The following is a 16,005-nucleotide window of genomic DNA, read 5'->3' as shown; positions in this document are numbered from 1 at the left end:
GCTGGCACCGATCCATGACGGTAGATATGCCGACTATCAACTTGGAGGTTAGAAATTCGATCTCTGGTTTGGTATGGATGCTAGTCCAGCGGCACTGAAGAACTGTGATACAGCGAAAATTCTCTGTAGATGACTACTATAAAATCCTTCCTCTTTAGGAAGAGCACCGTCGTGAGCGATTTCACTTGCTGTTTGCTTGGTGTAACACAAGGCCTTTTTTTTTTTCAAATGAACAAACAAATCGAGCATTATAAAAAGTTGCTGTCAAATGTTTATATAAACAGATATTTTAGGAGCTCGTTTGCGAACATCCGTCCCATAGGTCAGAGGGCAGAACTGCTGACCATCATTTTTTTTCTTTTTCTAATCCTTATGTTATATATATATATATATATATATATATATATATATATATATATATATATATATATATTTATAATTTTCAGAATGTGGGAGATTATGTAATTATTTCAAGAGTTATACAACGTCACAGCTCACAATAACCATGACTGCTAACAAACCAGACGTCCAAGACTCGGGTTTCGCACTCATTTGGGCTCATCAGTAAGACATATCAGAACTCGGGATTCGATATATATATATATATATATATATATATATATATATTCGAAAATTATATATATATATATTCGAAATATATATATGTATGTCATCCACATATAGTACTGTTTCGTTGTATTACAACTCATCAGTGTGGCTAGACCTAGCACCTTTTCCCAGCCGTGGATCGAACCTACAATCGTCAAGTTGACAGTCGGCTGTTCTAACCATCAGGACACGAATCAGTGTCATAAATATTTCTCCTCGAGTGTGCATTACATCTAAACCCGCCGGTCGCTAACAGTGCTTTAACCATAAGTTTGTTTACAAACAAATGAATGGTGGGATTCGATTAATTGTTTAAATACGCGTCGGGTGAAAATATATTTACAAAGTGCTCAACCCAACTCAACAGTGCGGCTATATATATATATATATATATATATATATATATATATATATATATATATATATATATTTATTTAATATTCATTATTTATACATATATATTCATTTAATATTTACAAATATAACCATCGAGAAATAAAATATTTCTATGTATCGTCTCCTTGTCAGCAAAAATGGGTGGGTTTTAAGATTGGGAAGCACACCAAAATTTAACTAGCTAATTGAAGTTGGTGAACCTTTGTGTTCTTACTCATGTCGTCATCGCTTTCAATGGCGAACGTGTCTTGAATTTCTGTGACGTATTCCATGTATATTTTGTGTGTGTGTGTGTGTGTGTGTGTGTGTGTGTGTGTGTGTGTGTGCGTGCGTGCGTGTGTGTGTGTGATTTTTGAGTGCCACCAGAGTTGGGTTGGAGAATAATCGGCCGTTTGGATTATGTCGCAATTCTCCATAGGACGATTGTGAATTATATAGACTTGCGCGTCTGCGTTTAAATCGTATTGTTAGTTAGGAGATTTGCTAGTTTCAAGAGTCATATCGTTTTGTAGCACTTGTTCAGTTTACGATTCATACAATTGTGTTATTGTTTATTTTCAGGACTGTACGTGTCGGAAAACATTATTAGAAAGTCTGTTCTTTTCTCAGGTTTGTCCCTGGTCTCATTATGTCCGTCGCGTATGTTCCGTCTAACATCTTGTCGGTATATTTCTGACAAATATTCCACCATATAGTTGGGTTGAGCTCGATTGTTTCCCTCTCCTTTAATGCACGTTTTGTAGACGTACAGTTTGGTTCTGCAGAAACTGTTTTGCCCCAATGACGTGACACCAAAGATTGTTGTCGGAGGTGCTGAGATTGGGTGTCGTAGTAGGTTTTCGTTTTGATGCTTCGCGTTTACATTCTGGAGGATGCATTTTTCTTACTCTGTGTTGTTTGGCGTGAACCACATCTCGTCCTTATAAATAAGAGTTTTGTCCATGTGCTTCCGATTGTGAAGTTGTCAGTGGTCTGGCATCTCATCATCGGGTGTGTTCTCATATTTTTCCTCATTTTAGTTTCTATGTGTTGGTTGGTTGCCGCGGCGCTTATTATGTTTAACAGGTTTGATGCGTTACAAAAGATGTTGTTCCACATCTCGAAAGTTATCGGTTTCGCCGCACCTGCACCAGCTTTTAGAGCATTACTAAGCTGTGCTATGAAGTCCGATAAGTGGGATGTAAATGCATCTTTCGTTTGGTATATTTACTTCCGATATATATATATATATATATATATATATATATATATATATATATATATATATATATATATATACGTTTTATTTTTATTACCGTATCTTTCTGTTAAGTTACATTATTGTTTCAGCTACCCGGCCGTTTTTTTGGTCAACTGTAGCTTCCTCAGACTTTTACAGAAAAAGTCTGAGGAAGCTACAGACGGTCAAAAAAACGGCCGGGTAGCTGAAACAATAATGTAATTTAACATAACGGTAATAAAAAATAAAACGCATATTTGCTCTACAAAAGTATTGAGCACTTTCTTCAGTTTTTATTAATTACAATTTCTACTAAACTATATATATATATTTATATATATATATATGTATATATATATATATATAATGTATGCATACATATGTATATATTTGTGTATGTTAGCATGTATGTATTTCGACCCGACAAATCCAGGAGAAATGCACTGAGCAGCGGATGCCGCTGTATCAAGTGTTTGTGGATCTGACCAAAACATTTCACACCGTCAACAAGGACGCTCTCTGGTTGATCTTAGAGAAAGTAGGGTATCATCCTACCTTTGTTAGAATATTTAAGGAACTGGACAGGGACATGAAAGCCCGAGTTTCCCTTAACGGACAATTGTCTGATGAAATTCCAGTTGACAATGGGTTCAATATAGGTGATAATCATGTCCCTACTCTGTTCCCTATATTTTTTGCTGCTCTACTTGCTTATGCGTTTCAAGATTGCAATACGGGAGTTATGTTAAGCTTTCGAGTCACAGGTAGCATTTTAAATCTTATAATGTACAATGCCAGAACCAAGCTACATCATGTTTTAGTTAAAGAGTTACAGCATGCAGACGAGAAATATTTAATATTTTCATGTGATGAATTTCTAGAAATTGTGTGTATATATATATATATATATATATATATATATATATATATATATATAATGCATAGTAGATTCATTGTATATGATAATTAAGTGATTGATTTTGCGCTACGAAACATATACTGTCAAGAATTGTATAAATGAACTGAATTAAAGAAATAAATTATAAGATGGTCAACATCATGAATTTTTTAATATAACTTTTTGTCATTTATTCTCTATATTGCTCTGTAATTACATTGACCTTCTTATATAAGGATTGATATATAATAAGAATATATATTTCTACAGAAATATATACATATATATATATATATATATATATATATATATATATATATATAACAGACTAAGTTAACAGTCGGAAAATATTAACAACCTTTTCTTTGTATTCACTTTCTTGTACAATACATTCCTTTCTACCTAAACACGTGCTTCGAGTCTTTCATTATTGCCATTTCCTGGAGCTACAACAAATTATGTATGCATATTGATTTCTTATTATTATTTAATTTCTCAAGCCGAAGCGATTAGTAATATTTAAGAGTGAGGAGATATAATACTTGGGCACGGAGAGGGTAAAAGTGTTACTAACGGCAGATTTCACTTAAAGAACATGTTAAAAATGTTGCTTTTTTTTCTATTAACCCGTCATTCTTTATTTAGAAACAGTAAGCAGAAGTTGAGAATATATTTATATTGTCGAGTGTTCATGGCCTACTATAAGGTATGCGGCCCTATGTGTCACATGAACAAAATAAATTCTAAGGGGACAATTGGATGTAAATTTGAAACATGTGAGAATTATAAGAACTGCATAAATACGTGATAAAAAAAAGACACGTTAACTCAAAACTATTACGTTTATGTATTTTTGAGATGAAAATTAATTATTTGTATTCTTTGGGCTACTGTTCTCATCATGAGTGCTATTTTCACGTTTTCGTCGATTTAACCGCCGACCTTCTTCAGATGTATATACTTAAAAGGGCTCATTGCGTAATAGATCAAGTATTTGGTAAAATTCAGTTGTAAGTTACGCCCTTCTGAATGCTGTAGGCTGAATTCTCAGTACAGACGACACTCAAAACACAGTGTCAAATTACTTAGAACTTTTACACAATCATGGCTGACAGAATAAGGACATGCTACCCTCATGGATTAAAGAGTTCCGGTCAAAAATTCATGCAGATTACTGAGTTCGATAGAAACATTTCCGGGTTCGACAAAATAACATGAAGAAAGTTGTAGATTACATCGACTGAAACGTTGTGAAAAAAAAAACGCTCAACATGATAACAGCAGTCCAAATAATCCCAATGATATCTACATCCTGTATCGAATACCCAATCAGAAAAAGAAACCCGTCGCATTCTCCAAATAGGACGACATTAAGAAAATCTCCAAAAGATGAACGCAGAACCAAATGCGACTAGGGATATTATTTCGACAGATATCATTAAGGGTTTTACTGAATTGGAAGGAGCAAATAATTGCCTTGCAGGTTCTCAGTTCAAACGAATTTAAATTTATATACATAATTTATAGAATTCATGTATTTTTCTTAGGCAATTCTCCACGAGTAAAGGAATGCATTTGCATTAATTGAAATTTTCACGTTCATCTCCAGTCTGATAGAAAATCAATATCTTTACTATTGTTTCATGAACTCGACTTGCATGTTGAAAGTTCTACGTATTTTGCAAAAAAGAAATGTAACTAATATACACCAATATTAATAATTGAAAAATGACGGTTTTGTACCCAAAACAATTTTATTTTTCTACGGAATAAATATGATAATCTGTGTTCTAGTTTGAGATGCAGTTACGTTATGGCTTAGGTAAAATAAACAACAATATATTGGGCATACGATAATTATGCTTTGAGCTTAGTTTAATCACATTCTTTCCGCAAAGGCACAAATATGAAGTAAATTGGATCCACCCAAGATTTAAAACACGATCATATGATAGACTTATTAATAGTTACCAAAAACGGTGATTTGGATGATGGCGTGTGCTGCGTAGTGCTGCTCGTGATATAAATCACGTGCTCCTACATGGCAAATCTAAATTAGAAGTCAGAAAAAAACGCATGTCGAGTAAATGTAAATGAAAACCAACCTTGTAAAGCGCAAACAATCTTATATTTGCCAAGCGTTCTCTGACACACTTCACAACATCCATTTTGATAACAACCCAATATCACTTCTCATCAATTACTTTTCCTTTGTTAGAGAAAATTCCAAGCGATTTTTTTTCTTAGGAATCATCACTTATCAAGACCCGAAGAACACTCGAAAATAAAAGTTAACGAATGTAAGACAATAGTGTAGTAATCGTTAATGGTGTAAATTGGCAAGAATTTCATTATATATTTTACAAGAACTTTTTTACATTGGATTTGAAGGCTACGATGTTGTATTTAATTGGGAAGCAAACCATCGGAACAGTGTTCCAGAGGCCAGTAATTCTAGGAAAGAAGCTTTTTTGGGGGAATCTGTGTGAACGTGAATATGTCATATTAGTAATAGGGATTTACTGGTTAGCTATAAAAAGGCAACGAAATAAAATTGATAGAGATTTGCATTGTTTCGTTTTAATAATTAACTACAGAGGCAAATCATTATTTCTGTTATGGTTCATGGCTGTAGAGTTCCATCGCGTGTGTATGGACGTCTATGTTGTTTTCAGCGATTATGTAGCTATGTTGTGTGAAAACTCATTGCTATCTTTAACATTTAGATATGATGTTAGATATAGTGTTGGATATGGTGTTGGATATGAAGATGGATATGGTGTTGGATATAATGTTGGATATGATGCTGGATATGATGTTGGATATGGTATTGGATATGACGTTGGATATGATGTTGGATATGGTGTTGGATATGGTGTTGGATATGATGTTGGATATGATGTTGGATATGATATTGGATATGATGTTGGATATGGTGTTTGATATGCTATTAGATATGGTGTTGGATATGGTGTTGGATATAATGTTGGATATGTTGTTGGATATGATGTTGGATATGGTGTTGGATATGATGTTGGATATGATGTTGGATATGGTGTTGAATATGATGTATGATATGATGTTGGATATGGTGTTGAATATAGTGTTGGATATGATGTTGGATATGATGTTGGATATGGTGTTGAATATTGTGTTGAATATAGTGTTGAATATAGTGTTGGATATGGTGTTGGATATGGTGTTGGATATGACGTTGGATATGATGTTGGATATGGTGTTGGATATGGTGTTGGATATGGTGTTGGATATGATGTTGGATATTATGTTGGATATGTTGTTGGATATGATGTTGGATATGATATTGGATATGATGTTGGATATGGTGTTTGATATGATATTAGATATGGTGTTGGATATGGTGTTGGATATGATGTTGGATATGTTGTTGGATATGATGTTGGATATGGTGTTGGATATGATGTTGGATATGATGTTGGATATGGTGTTGAATATGATGTATGATATGATGTTGGATATGGTGTTGAATATAGTGTTGGATATGATGTTGGATATGATGTTGGATATGGTGTTGAATATTGTGTTGAATATAGTTTTGAATATAGTGTTGGATATGGTGTTGGATATGGTGTTGGATATGGTATTGGATATGGTGTTAAATATGGTGCTTGAAATGGTTTGAAAACTCACTATTTTTTTCGATAATTTGTATAATTCGAGTTTATTCAGATTATTGTTCTCGTCATCACATGGTTCCGGCCTATATAACCTACGAGTGCGTCTTATAGAACCTGGGAATGTCCATATCGAACGTATCAATCCGTATCAATCTGTATAAAATATTCAACAGAATACGACGCACTGTCGACATTAAAGGTATTTTAATTAAGGTCTTTATAACGTACGTCGAAATAGCGAGGTATGAATGACTTTGCAAAAGTTTCGACGCAAAAACTGATCCCTCCTTGGGAAAAACGGCCTAGTTGAATGTTAATGAATTAACCTTTTTAGCCAATTTTATGATATTTGTTGTCTTAGAGATCGATCTTTCTAACAATATCAAATTTTTTCAGTGTCCGTTGCGTGTGTCGAAAGTTTTGGGGGAAACATACAAACACACGCACACACACACACACACGCACACATATTAACACACACCGGTTGATATGGCGTAATTTTAAGTCAATATTCTAAGTATATATTTTTCGAATTGTTTTGCTTTACAGACAGAGGAGAAAATAAGAACAGCTAAGAAAAGTTAAGAGTGAAGCTAACCGAATAGAAAGACAAAGACAATAGCTTAATATACAAGTAATATATATTCCTCACTTTGCCAAACATGCTATTAAGTGACGTGAGCTCGATTACGACTGCAAAGGCTTTTCTTGAAAACAGTGAACTTTTCTCGGATTGTATTTTAATGGTTGATCAAATGTACATTTAAAAGGGAAGACAATTTCGTAACAGGGAATAGTTTGGTGCAAATAAGAAAGGATTGACTTTACGAAATAATTATTGTCTTCTTGTTCTCAAGTCTTAGAATTACTGTCGAATCAGTCATTAAATCCTGTGCTGAAGTGACGCTTAATGGTGACTGGCTTTCTGAGAAGATTATAATTTGCGTTTTACAACTTATAAATGATGGATTCATGTATAAGAGATGCAAGTGCTGACACAATCATTCAGTTTATGTCAATGCATTTAAAATTGTACTCAATAAGTTTCAGGATGCGCAAGGTTTTACACAGATATTCTTTATACTTTTCTTAAAATCCTATATTTTAATCATTTATGACGAAATATGCTACACAGTTTACTCGAACTGAAGAAACACGTTGAACATGTCTTGTTACCACAAATGAAAAGAAGTTTCTTTGTTCTCCGTGTGAATGGCGTCTGGTGGGTTTTTGCATGCATAGAGTTTCTTTTCAAGAACTTCTAATTTGCTGAATACATTACCATGGCACTGCCCTCCCTCAGACAGAAGTAATAAGGAATTATTTAAAATGAATGTTTCAAGGAATATGGAAATTAGCTAGACCTTTTGCAGACAAATACAATTCCACGACCCATATATAACGAAGTTGTATTTTCTTTTTAAATAAATAGAAAAGGGGTTTTAATATAAATATCAATACACAAAACCCATATATATATATATATATATATATATATATATATATATATATATATATATATATATGCAATGAATCATATTTTATAAGTTATATGTATGTTTACATAAAACGGCAAATTATATCTATATATATATATATATATAGAGAGAGAGAGAGAGAGAGGAGAGAAAGAGAGGGAGAGAGGGAGTCATCAACTAATAAACTCTATCACTGCTGTAATTATTCAGTGCAGTCAGAGTGCCATCTTTCCTGGGTCAGGAATCGAGCCCACAATCATTTAGTTTATAGTCCACAGCTCTAAGCTCCTTACATGGATCGGAGATCGCAAACGATCTCCTCAAATGTCTCCCTCAAATGTCTCCCTCAAATGTCTCCCTCAAATGTCTCCCTCTATATATAAACATTTGACCGCTGCTTCTACAGTACTCGATTATTTTTTTTATTTTTATTTTTTTTACTAAGAGCTTCGCATATGTGCAGGTGCTTACAGTGGTTTATACTCATCAAAATCAAATTCACTAGATTGCTGTTTTCGGACTTCCCTCTCGCTAACTAACCCCTGTGCTACCACAAATGCCCCCAAGAAGCTGTTAACAAAAATCAAGCGAAGGAGTGTTCGCATATTCCGCAGGGCACTTTGATAGTTTACAAATTCTTAATCATCGGAAAGGAGTATAATTCCTGGAGGGGCCAAAACAAAACACGATCCTTATAAATATTAATCGATCGAATTTTCCACACGTGAACACCAAACAAACACCTCACCTTTTACTGAATAAATAACACGCGAAATGTTGAGCACCTTATTAATCAATATATAAAAATAATCGATACATAAAACTAATCAGTATATCTGCGATATAAAATCGAATGTTAGAGGAAGAAGATTCGATTCGAAGAAAAGTAATGTTTAGGCGAAAGAGAAAAACATCCAATTTTCTTTCCTCGTTGTCGATCCTTAAAATTATTACGTTTTAAATGGCATGTATACCATGATATCTACTTATGCGTCATGTCGAAATTAGTAAAATATCCCAAAATTAAAAAAGTTGGCAGAGTAGAAAGTTAATTATTAACAAAAATAGTTTTCAAAGCAAATTGAAAGTTCTACATGAATAGAAAATGGATCTTAGGTTTACTTTCGGCAGCTGCGTAACTCTCGCTTCTCCTGTTTCGTCCTTTAGTCCTCGCATTCCAGGAGAGAAAAGTCGCCTATATTACTCTTATTTAGTCAGGTGAAAGTTACTCTAAATGATAGCTGAATGAAACTATCGTTTCACTTTTCGGTAACACAGCAAATACTGAAATGGATGCCTTAGGAAACTGGACACGCACGCATATTGTTGTGACAGTGCAGGATCCGGAATAATCAAGACAAACGCAGTCGTAAAATCATGGGATCATAACTACAACGACGCTTTGCAAAAGGTTGGCTGTATCTGCTGTTAAGGAAATCACTTCTAGCCTCTGCTGATGGCTTACATATGTTCAGGACTTTGTTATTCCCCAAAACTTGTGAGGATTAAGTCTCTGCTCAACCACTCTAGAGTTGAAGGTGTGAGCATAGGATTAGGTCCGGGTCTTTAGAATCTATGCCGAATAACGTTCACCAAGATTGAACGTTCACTAACCATTTACGTTCAAGACTCTTATTAGTGACGTGGTAACTAAGATAGAGAAAATATAATTTTATCTTCATCTTCACGTGCGGCTAACCTTAACAAACAAACGACCAAAAAAACATCATTTTTTACCCTAATTGTGAGAAACATCGGTCTTGTAATATGACGACTAAATAGCAGAATAAAAGAAACGAGAGGGGAGCATTTGCTACTGTTCGTGATTTTTTACTCATTCACCCTAATCAAACCATATTGACACTGAGCCGTAAACGGCTACTATATAATAATGTACAGGTTTATAGAGGAATACCAAGTGTGGGGGGTAGTGCATTAAATACTGGTTCATATTACATTTAAATTTCTGCATGTTAGTGCAGTCGGTGAAACATGTAGCAGGAAGGGAATTCCAAGCGGAAAGCAGCACGACGAAAGAAATCATAAGATGAGAAAAATTTTATTTTATCTAATGACCTGTTATGCGAAGGGGTGAGATTTTGCTGCTACGTGAGTTGATCGGTGATATTTATATTGAGAGTGTACCAGATTAGTACGTTTGTCAGAACACATTGCTTGGAAGTATGTGAAAATAAAGCATAGGAATGTAACATTACAGCGATGGTACAGGGACTAAAGCGTGATAGACAGTGCAGGCTGGAAGGTGGTTGCTGCGCGTTAGAAATGAATGTTTCTGTTTAGAGCGCAAATGAACCACGATACTTGACTTTTGCCTTTTAAACTTTAAGTGAAACCATTGTTTCCGGATGATTAAAAAAAAAAAAACATCAGTAGATTCTCTACAGTGTAATGTAAACTATAAAATATTGTTAACTAAGTCACGGCGGGGAAGGAGCATGTAAAGCCTTTTCCCGGTACACTGGGGGGAGGGGCTTACTAAAGTAAACAATAACCGATTTTATAAAAAAATGCTCGATTTCACTTGTTTCAATGATAATGCAAGTATGGGAGGGTGTGACATTAGTTGAGCCTTATTTATTCCTGGACAACGTCGGATCTCTTCCCTGGTGTAAACGTAAATATAAATCCATGTCATTAATGAAAGGTTGTTAGAATAGGTTTCAAATATTGTATTTATAATCTGCTAAAACTGGTAAATAACATTAAGAGCGGTCAAAACGTTACTCCTATCAAAGCAACACACACCCAAATAAATGGCTAAATACCAAATTCACACTGTTCATAATCGGATGTATGGTCAGGAGGAAAACGACGACGACATTACGTGTTTGCAATTTCTTTTCTTTTATTTTTTAGTAGTTAAGGGAGGTGTCGACATACTTCTACATATGGCGCCTGTTGTTATCAAATCATCACCCCTCTGTTACTATCCCAGCTTAACGTTGCTTAACTCCGAGAACTAATGTGCCAACGTGATTATGCAGCGGAAACGCGTTCACGTCCCCCATCAATAGGCTTTTATCCCCCTCATTCCGTTTCGTCGTGGGAGCATTTTTAATGTTTAATATATATATATATATATATATATATATATATATATATATATATATATATATATTGTTTTTTTAAATATAATTATGCACTGACACGTGTTTCGTCGTCTACGGCTAATCAGAGTGGTTGAATCTAGCGAAATTCGAAATCGGGACCCCATGGTAAGAAGCCTAAACTCTTACACTTGTCCATCAGTCAACCTTGCTAACTGTTCGGATATATCGTGATTTAAATATATATATATATATATATATATATATATATATATATATATATATATATATATATTTAGATATTTAGATATTTATATATATATATATTTAGATAGATATATATATATACATTATATATATATGCACATTATATATATATATATATATATATATATATATATATATATATATAATTTTTTCCTCGGAATATTTCTCCTGATAAAATATTAAATTATGGAAGGTCAAACGAGCATCACACGATAAATCAACGAATATTTCAGCTCCCTTTATCAGCAAGAATTAAGAAAACACTTTTAATATATTGCTTTGCTTCTACAGCCTTTTTAAGAACACACACACACACATACATACATACATACATACATACATACATATACATACATACATATATGTGTGTGTGCAAGAGAGAGAGAGAGTGAGAGAATGAATATGAATAATTGTATAATAATCATAAATAAATAAATGCTGTCAAAGGTGTTATTAATTGTATTTACCTGTAATGTTCGTTTCATCGCGATTGCAATCGGTAACCATAATCAATTTTTCGATGCTAGCGTCATTTAGTTCACGATCAAATGTGTTCTTATTTGATATTGCATTAGATGAGAAAGATACAAACGAAGACACTCTGAATTACTACAAAAATTATAACTGAATTACCTCAATCTACAAAAAATTTCTCTTCCTCTGAAGATAGAACAGATGTAGAGTGGCTCTGCCTTCGATTCCTCACTCCTTTGGGCGGGGCTTCTCTTTAGATGATGATAATATCTATGTCGATAGGAACTTGCTGGAAGACAATTAATTATACGACGCGGAGATGCTTTTTAACACACGCATCCTGTTATCTTATTTAATCGTTAGTTGTTTATCGTAGTTCGATAAATGAGTACTGGTCAACTTTTGGCGGTACATTTAAAACACGTAATCTTTTGACCAGAAAGTTTGGGGCCTAAAAACTCCCAATTCCGTCGAATAGTTTGCGTGATGAACAGGTTTTCCTACTCTTGTTTTCACATACCTGTCAAAGCTGATCCTAGTAAAAATCGACAGAAAGATACATCTTACGGCTCGATTTGAACAATGCAAATCTTATCATAAACCACATCACTCAATAAGTACCAGTTCTGATGACGCTAATAATTTCAAAAATCCACCCAATGTTTATAAAATATTAACCTACAAACGGCGCGTATCAACATTTGAATTAAACTAAATTAGTAGTATTAAAAAAATACGGTTATTTAAATAAAGCTACGAGGGGCGTGCAATAAGTAATGCCCCTGACCCACTTCCCGTAGCAGTAGAGTAATGAAACTTGGCACAGTTATTAGGCTTTCTCTACATAGGAACCACCTAAAGTTACGCATTTATCCCATCGTTTGATGCAGCTCTGGAGACCGTTTTTGTAGAACACCCCAGGTTGGTCGTCCATCCACGACGTGATTTCAGAAATAAAGGCTGCATCATCTGAGAAACGCTTTCCTATCAAAAACAACTCCATGGCTGGGAAGACGTGAAAGTCAGAGAGTGCAAGTTCAGGAGAATAGAGAGGATGGGGAGGATTTCATAAGCACACGCCCGTGTTTCTGATCAGGCGACATGCGAGTTGTGGACCGGAGACCGGCAGAAGGAGGGCACCTTTGCTGATCTTGCCCCGCCTCTTGATTTTGATAGCTTCCCTTAATTTCCTCAAAAGTGAAGCATAATAGGCTCCTGTAATTGTGGTACCCTTTGTCAGGAAATCTGTCATCACTACTCCGTCTTGGTCACAGAAGACTGTGAGCATGACCTTGCCAGCGGAGGGCTGAACCCTTGCCTTCTTTGAAGATGGTGAGCCCAAGTGTTTCCACTGCATTGACTGGGCTTTGGGCTCTGCATCATAGTGATGGACCCAGGTTTCATCCTGTGTAATCAGTCTTTTGAAAAACTTTGACTCATCTCCTTGGCACATCTTCAAGTCCATCCTCGAGCACTCGACGCGTTCTCGTTTTTGCAATGGTGTGAGAAACCTGGGAATCCATCTGGCAGACACTTTATGCATATGCAAATGGTCATGAATGATAGTTTCCACTGACCCTGTGCTAATCTTGACATCTTGGGCTATTTGGCGAATAGTAATGCGCCTATCTTCCAAAATGGCAGCCTCAACTTGACGGACAGATGCCTCATCAATGGCAGATGAGGGGGGGCGAACAGGTCTGGGAGCTGTTTCCACAGACTTCCGGCCATGTTTTAATTCACGATGCCATTAAATTAATAAGTTCTAAGAAATACTAATAAATACCAAAAAATAAATATCATAGTTCACTAAAATAAATATCATAGTTCACTAAAATAAATATCATAGTTCACTAAAATAAATATCATAGTTCACTAAAATAAATATCATAGTTCACTAAAATAAATATCATAGTTCACTAAAATAAATATCATAGTTCACTAAAATAAATATCATAGTTCACTAAAATAAATATCATAGTTCACTAAAATAAATATCATAGTTCACTAAAATAAATATCATAGTTCACTAAAATAAATATCATAGTTTACTAAAATAAATATCATAGTTCAATAAAAATAATAAAACCACATTGTAAGAGACAATCTTTAATTTACTTGCTCAGTCCAGCACTCTTGGCAGACAATGTTGTGTTTTCTGCCTTACTTTCTAATATGCTATTTTATACGGAAAGTTTCGCTAACTTCTTTCTCGCTGAAAAACGGCTGCACATCGAAATTACTACAAGTTTCTTTCCTACACCATTACAACAATAATTGTCTATTACTATAAACAATTTGAAAAACAGAATCTACATCAGAAGAGGAGGTCGTTCTTATATTCTTTCTCTGGTTATAAGAATGGAATTTTCAAAATTAAATTTCGCCAATTTGATCTTTGTTAAAGCAGTTTGGCCTTTGAATATTGCATTTGGCCTTTTTCAAAGAGACATGTAAAGACCAACTTAAGAAGCAACAAGCAAACTATTATGTGCACGTCTAAAATGTTGTACACTACTTGGTTTATATATATATATACATATATATATATATATGTACATATATATATATATATGTGTATACATATATATATATATATGTGTGTGTGTGTATGGATGAATGTGGTTCTTGAATTTCTAATCTACATTATTATAAAACTTTGTGGAACGTCGGGGCGTTCTTGCTTGCTTGCTGTAATCTTGTATTTTCTACATAGTCATCACAATTCAGTGTAACTCGGGTATAAGAGACCCGAATATAAGGAAAACGGATATAAGAGAGATTTTCTCTGGTCCTAAATTAGAGCCTGTGTTAATTTAAGGTAACCAGGATGTAAAAAACCCGTATATAAGTGTAAGCCGGATATAAGAGAGTTGTCGGGACCTGATAAGAAGTCGCTTATATCCGGGTTACACTATACTAAAAGTCTGAATTTCTTTGTCATCGTCTTATATTTTAACATCATGACGTCATTTCTAACAAATTTTTCAAACTTAACGACTAAGGCTGGAACGCTATATGTTTTGGTTTCGATTCTAGATGATAGCACTAAAGTTGTATAGTTTTATAACTTTTGAAATCACTACTATATACGTGGTAAAATAATCAAATGTGTATTTGTCCTCTAATAATAAATACAGTAATAAATTCAATAATAATTCAATAATAAATGCATCATCTGCATAGTTTAAAATATATTTACGACCAGATCTCGCCGGAGGGGGGCACTACTATATATTGAGAACAATATAATAATCGGTAGAGATTTGGCTCTATAAAACTTATTATAAAACCTCCATACACTCGAATAATGTAGTTACGTGTATCTTACGACCGGGCAACGCCGGGCGGTTTTTCTAGTATACTCATAGAAATAGGGTGCGTAATGTATTAGGTGTATCAGAATTTTTGTAGGAATTTTTGACACCCCTAACATGAAACTGCGAATAAAATATAAAAAACTCGTAATTTCTCTTTTAAAAGTGGGTTCTTTATTTTCTTTATGGATTATACTTCCAATATATAAACTATTAAAGTTGTTTTAAAAGTAATAGAAATATTTTTTTATTTTGTTAAAAAACAGTAATGAATTTTACGAACTCAATATTTTTCAATTTTTTAACTTTAAAAATCTATCAAAACGTTTCTATCAATTCTATTTTTACGATATTTTCAGGGTCAATGTGAAATTTTATGCTCTTTCCAATAAACCGACTATAATATTTTAGACAAACGTTTTTTTTTTTTAAATTCAGGCCCCTCCCCATTTTCAAGTGTCTATTAAAAAGTAAATAATTAATTTACTCACCAAAGTTTTATATATCACAAATTGAAGAGAAAAGGTCAATCAATAATATATTCAAATTTAAAACAAAAAAGTAGTGTTTTTTAGAAATTTACATGTAAAGTCCGAAGTTTAAAACCTTTTTTTTTAAACAAC

Source organism: Euprymna scolopes, chromosome 23 (genome assembly GCF_053919585.1).
Source record: "Euprymna scolopes isolate OS-2025 chromosome 23, ASM5391958v1, whole genome shotgun sequence".
NCBI classification, from domain to species: domain Eukaryota; kingdom Metazoa; phylum Mollusca; class Cephalopoda; order Sepiida; family Sepiolidae; genus Euprymna; species Euprymna scolopes.
Note: the sequence above shows the minus strand (reverse complement) of the source record.